This window comes from Fukomys damarensis, unplaced genomic scaffold (genome assembly GCF_012274545.1).
Source record: "Fukomys damarensis isolate Sample0158 unplaced genomic scaffold, DMR_v1.0_HiC HiC_scaffold_1, whole genome shotgun sequence".
Classification (NCBI taxonomy): Eukaryota; Metazoa; Chordata; class Mammalia; order Rodentia; family Bathyergidae; genus Fukomys; species Fukomys damarensis.
This window is the reverse complement of record NW_022900913.1, coordinates 70,316,607-70,321,600: the sequence shown is the minus strand read 5'-3', so window position 1 is coordinate 70,321,600 and position 4,994 is coordinate 70,316,607. Positions and strand designations below refer to the sequence as shown.

Genomic DNA, 4,994 nt, shown 5'->3' with positions numbered 1-4,994 from the left:
AAAAAAAAAAAAAAAAAGAAAGAAAAAAAAGTGGTGTTTGATTTTTCCTCCAACTATGGGAATAGGAGGAAACCCTTCTTAGCTTACTGCTGGATTTGGTTCAGGGACCACAGCTGGCTGATCTCAGCTGTGGAGCCACTCATCACCAATGGACATGGATCATCTGTCTTGGACACTGTCTCCTCACTGGGGTACACTTATTGACACACACACAACTTAAAGGAGGAGAGGTGCAGTTGGGCTGCCTGCACTTAGAGGTTTCAGTCATAGCGGGATGGCTCCAAGGCAGGAACAGCATGATGGAAGGGCCTGTTATGGAGGAAAGATGCTCACATCATGGTGGTCAGGAAGTAGAGAGGTGGGTGGGGAGCCGGGGAGGGAGATAAACCCTTCTAGGCCACACCTAGTGACTGCCTCCTCCAACCAGACCCCACGTACTAACAGCCCACTCGGCTGCAGAACACATCAGTGGATGGATTCACCAGTGAATACATCATATTGGATGATCCAAGCACCTCCCAAACCCAGCCTCTGAGAGCATGAGAGACTTGAGGATCCTTCTCTACCTGAGCCATAAAACCATCTGTGCTAATGAGTGCTTATGTGGTGAGTCTATACTGAGACAAACTGAAATGCATATGGATTCAAAGACAGCATTAAAAATACTCCACAAAACAGCTCATCATGTTTTGCATGGACTACATGTTAAAATGATCATGTAGATGGACCAGGGATTTAGCTCAGTGGTGCTGCTGCCTGCCTCTGAAGCACAAGGTTCCAAGTTTGATCCCATTACCCTCCACTGAAAAAAAAAAGATTATGCAGGTGACTCCTGACCTAAAAGGGTCTCTACCAGCTCTCCCCCTTATGATGGCTCAAAAGTGATGTAGGTGAGTTAGGCACATTCTGTGCAGTTCTGACTTAGATAGTTCAGCTTCCCCATGGGTCTGTTGGGCCATCGCCCACTGTAAGTTGAGGAGCATTGGTACTTTGGGTTATTTTGAGTTTCATAAGATCTACTGTTAAAACTTGTTTTCACATTTCCTTTTTGTGTTTGAATGTGCCCATCAGGAGATTTAAAATGACTCTGTCACATAGGACAAAGCCAGACCTTCTCTGGTCACCAACTCCCCTTGCCCAGTATCTCCACTCCGTGGGACCACCTTGGAAGCAAGGTGGAGAACTCCTGGCACGGGACCAGGTTCCTCCATCAGGAATCCCTTGGAGCCCAGATGGTAAGCAGGAGCACAGGCAGCCATTTCCTGAGTCATCTACTGGTACTGTTGTCCTTGTTTGCTGTGATGTATGTGGCTCTTAATTTACTCTTTCTGCTAATGAAGAAAGGAGGGTGGGGACACTTCTTCTAGCACCCATGCTGAGCTGCGTGTTCAGCACTCTGCCCTCTTTCTGTTCTTCGTGGCACAGGTCACGCAGAAGCCAGCCAGCTTTGTGCATGGGCTATGCTGGGTCTCGTAACACAGCTCTGAGAGTTTCTATGCAGCAGCCAGTACTCTGCATACCTGGTAAAGGTGCTGGGTATGATCCCCTCCCATTCCAAGGGCTCCCCAGCACTGACCCCCTGCTTCATTGTGACCTTGAAGTGCAGGACTTGTCCAGGGTTCTCTGAAGGGGGAAATGCACTGATTGCAGTGACCACCTCCTCTCTGGAGATCTTGGGTTCAAAGCCCACCCATCCTGTTCATGCCTGCTGCAGATTTCATACTGACAGTTACAACTCACAAATACAGAGCTCTTCCTGAGCATCAGCACAAGCAGGTACCTGGTTTTCCATCTCTGAGGTTGTGGACAGCTAGGTTCCAGAGCTATCCACAGGTGACGCTCAGGCTTAACCTCAGGGAGTCAGGCACCAGCTCAGATGTTCTGGCTTCCATCCAATGTCTCCCAAGAGCCTCCTGCACTCAGAGGCAGGGCTTTTGGAAAGTGATTAGATTACGGGGCTTAGAGCTGACTTGGAATTAGGAGATGGGGTCTGATCAGAAGAGATGTGTGGGGGTGTGGTCTGGAAGATTCATCCCCTCCTGGCTCTTTCCTTAATCACTCTCTACTTCCTGTCTGCCTTGTAATACACTGCTATCTTTCTCCATTCTTTTGCCAAGCCATCCTGTCTTGAAACTAGTAGACTATGGACTGACAACTCTATAAACTGTGAATAAAATAAATCTCTTCTCCCTTGAATTGTGGGTGTAAGGTATTGTGCCTCAGCAAGGAGAAAGTGACTGAAGCGCCAGGTAAGCGCTCCTCCTCCTGCTTGTCATAGGTCTGGCTTCCCAGAAGTCATTAGAGCCAGGTGAATCAGCCATCTGTTTCCACTTCCTGCCAGGTGGGGTTGGAAGAGCCCTCCTGTTGGCACAGCAGGGAGCAGTCTCAGTGGAGTTGCTGATGTTGGGAAGTCTGGCCTTAGAGGTTAAAGCGTACTCTTCCCAGATCTGTAGCACGTGACTAGACTTCTCCAAACTCTGAGCTAGTGCTTATCCCATGTGGTTGCTACTGGACCTGTATGGTAGCCATGGCACTGTCTGTCACAATCACTAGTGGTTTGGTGAATGGCAGTGTGTGAGGAGCAAGAATGGGTCTGCAGAGATGGGAACCCCTGGGCTCCTCCTTGCTGTGGACTACTATACAGCTGTAGAAAGGGACGAGGTCCCTTCTCCATTCCTTCCAGGGCCAGATTACCAGTACATGGGGAGACCCAGGCACAGCACATCAGCCACTTATTTTGGGAGGGCCATGGGTATGTTTGTACCCATGTGTGTTTGTTTAGACTGAAAGGAAACAAATGATAGAATAAGCAGGGACAACAAATATAGTTACCTATGTGGCAGGGCGGGGCAGGGGGTGAGGATTGGGGAGCTGGGGTTCTCAGAGCCCACCCTCTCTTCTGGGTGGGTAGATATGACTTGGACTCATCTTACAGAATTTTAAAACTCAAATAAAAAAAACCACTTTTTAAGGCACTGTCAAAAATTGAGGAACATTGACTTAAATGGAGTGAAACAAATGAGCTTAATGTGTAGGTGGCATAATTTTACAGAGAGGAGTTGTATCAAATGGCTTTAAAATGTAGTAATCTGATTAATATCCAGAATGAAGGCATAACCTAACACAAAATTAAGTGCAAAATAAAATTATAATTGTTCTCCAAAATATAGATAGCTAAAGATAAAGCAAATTAGTTAATGCCACTAGAAAGCAAGATTTTTTTTAATGTTAGAGAAAATTAAAATGTTCAGGTGAAGGCCTGTATTACTAAACTGAAATATCAAGACAAACTTTCAATCATGTTCTCATAAAAAGGGAAGCATAGAACATACTTGTGTAAATGCTGAATAGTTTCTCTGGTGTGAGAAACTGAAAGTGTAAGTAAGGATCAAAATGTATAATAGATAATGTGAAATAGGAAGAAAAGGTCCAATGAGGAAGGGGAAGTGGGAGGAGTAGGAGAAAGGAAAGAAGGGAAAAGGATAAATATGAGAAAAGAAAAAACTGGAAACAAAGTCTTTTAAATAGGGAGGGATGAAGGGGTTGAAGGGAGGTCAGGGGCATGGGGAAAAAAATAAGAACCAAAATATACCATATAAAAGTACAAATTCCCAAAGACAAAGGTCTTCATATCATATACCTGAAATGTACCAATAAACAATGGAAAAAGAAAAGAAGAAAAAAAAAAAGGAATTATTTCTTAATGGACAGAATGGTAACCCACACAGCTGGTACCTAGTTTTTGTGCCTAACACCATTTCTCTTTAGAAACAACAGAAAACTCCTAAGAAGATCCTGGGACACTGTACACTGGAAATGAAGGCAAGCCATTGAAAACCTCCTGGGAGCCTGTTAAAAACGACTAAGGCGCCATCCGAAAAGGCTTCCCTGCCAGGGGGAAAGGAAGCAGCTTGTTCATCAGTGAGCTTAAAACAGCAATGAATAAACTGCACACTAAATATGTTCCAACCCTGTGGTTCAAAATGGCGGCAAACAAACACAAACATACCATCCCTCAGATCCTTCAGATGGTGGGGCCAGCCCGGCCTAAGAAATGGCACAGGGTGAGGCCAAGTGTGGCTACTGTGTGAATGGCACTGTGGTCCCAAGTGCCAAGTGTCGGACACAGGAAGCCCCTAGGATGCCCAGCCAGGGAACTTTTCTAATCCCAGAGAACCCATGACCAAGAGGATTGATCAGCTGTGAGAAAGTGCACAGGAAGTCAAGACTCAAAGGGAACCAGCCTCCCTCCTACTTGGGCTCAAGCCCTGGACTCCAAGCATGACAGGAACAGTAGGGTTGGCAATGAAATGACACCACCAGAGGGCAATCAACAAGTCCAGGGAAGCTGGAGAGACCCATGTGCAGCTTGCAGGTCCAGGGCTCAAATCTCTAACCAATAACTGTGGGAAAACAGGGCAGGTGAGGCCTGTTGAGTAAAAGACTGGAAGGACAGTGGCCAAGGGCCATCTGAAGCCTCTGTGCTTCCTGAGCCTGGCAAACACTTATGAGACACCTGGGGATCCTACTGGGGGTGCAAGAGTTAAGGATTTACTAATTACTTATCAGGCACAGTAATAGCATTGAGCTTAGGAGTGAAATCCCACAATACCTGGGGCTGTCTTCAAAGCGTGTAATGTGTGCAGAGATGCCTGGCAGGGAAGCAAGATTTTGAAGCTGGGCACTTGTTACGCCATCTTTGGAACCTCTGTATATATTCATTTGAAAAATCCCACAATTTTAGAAAATGGAATGTTATCCAGGGGTGGAGGTCAGAAAAGGAATCAGAGGGAGTTGAAAGGGAGACAGACTCCTGTGAAGGAGATGCAATGAGGGAACTAGAGATGTGGGCCCGGCTGACCCCGGTGAGATCTGAGACTGTCCCTCTGGCCACATGGCAAGGGAGGTGGCACCTGGGCCCGCCTGGCCCGTCCCACAGACTCCAGTCTGTCTGGTAACCTCACTTGGGGTTATTTGATACAGCATGGCTGCAG

General features: G+C 46.6%; 1 long non-coding RNA gene across 3 annotated transcripts in view; it reads left to right on the top strand.

Annotated features, from left to right (window-relative positions):
- LOC109117971 overlaps positions 1-3,981 on the top strand; it is a 7,731-nt gene extending 3,750 nt beyond the window's left edge. The window contains exons 3-4 of one of the 3 annotated variants that reach the window (XR_004516495.1): positions 428-1,235; positions 3,769-3,981. This is a non-coding gene — a long non-coding RNA (uncharacterized LOC109117971). Of the gene's footprint in view, positions 1-427; positions 2,406-3,768 lie in introns of those variants that run through there. The other 2 variants (XR_002025280.2, XR_004516492.1) reach the window with 2 other exon arrangements.
- Positions 3,982-4,994: the final 1,013 nt, after the last annotated feature.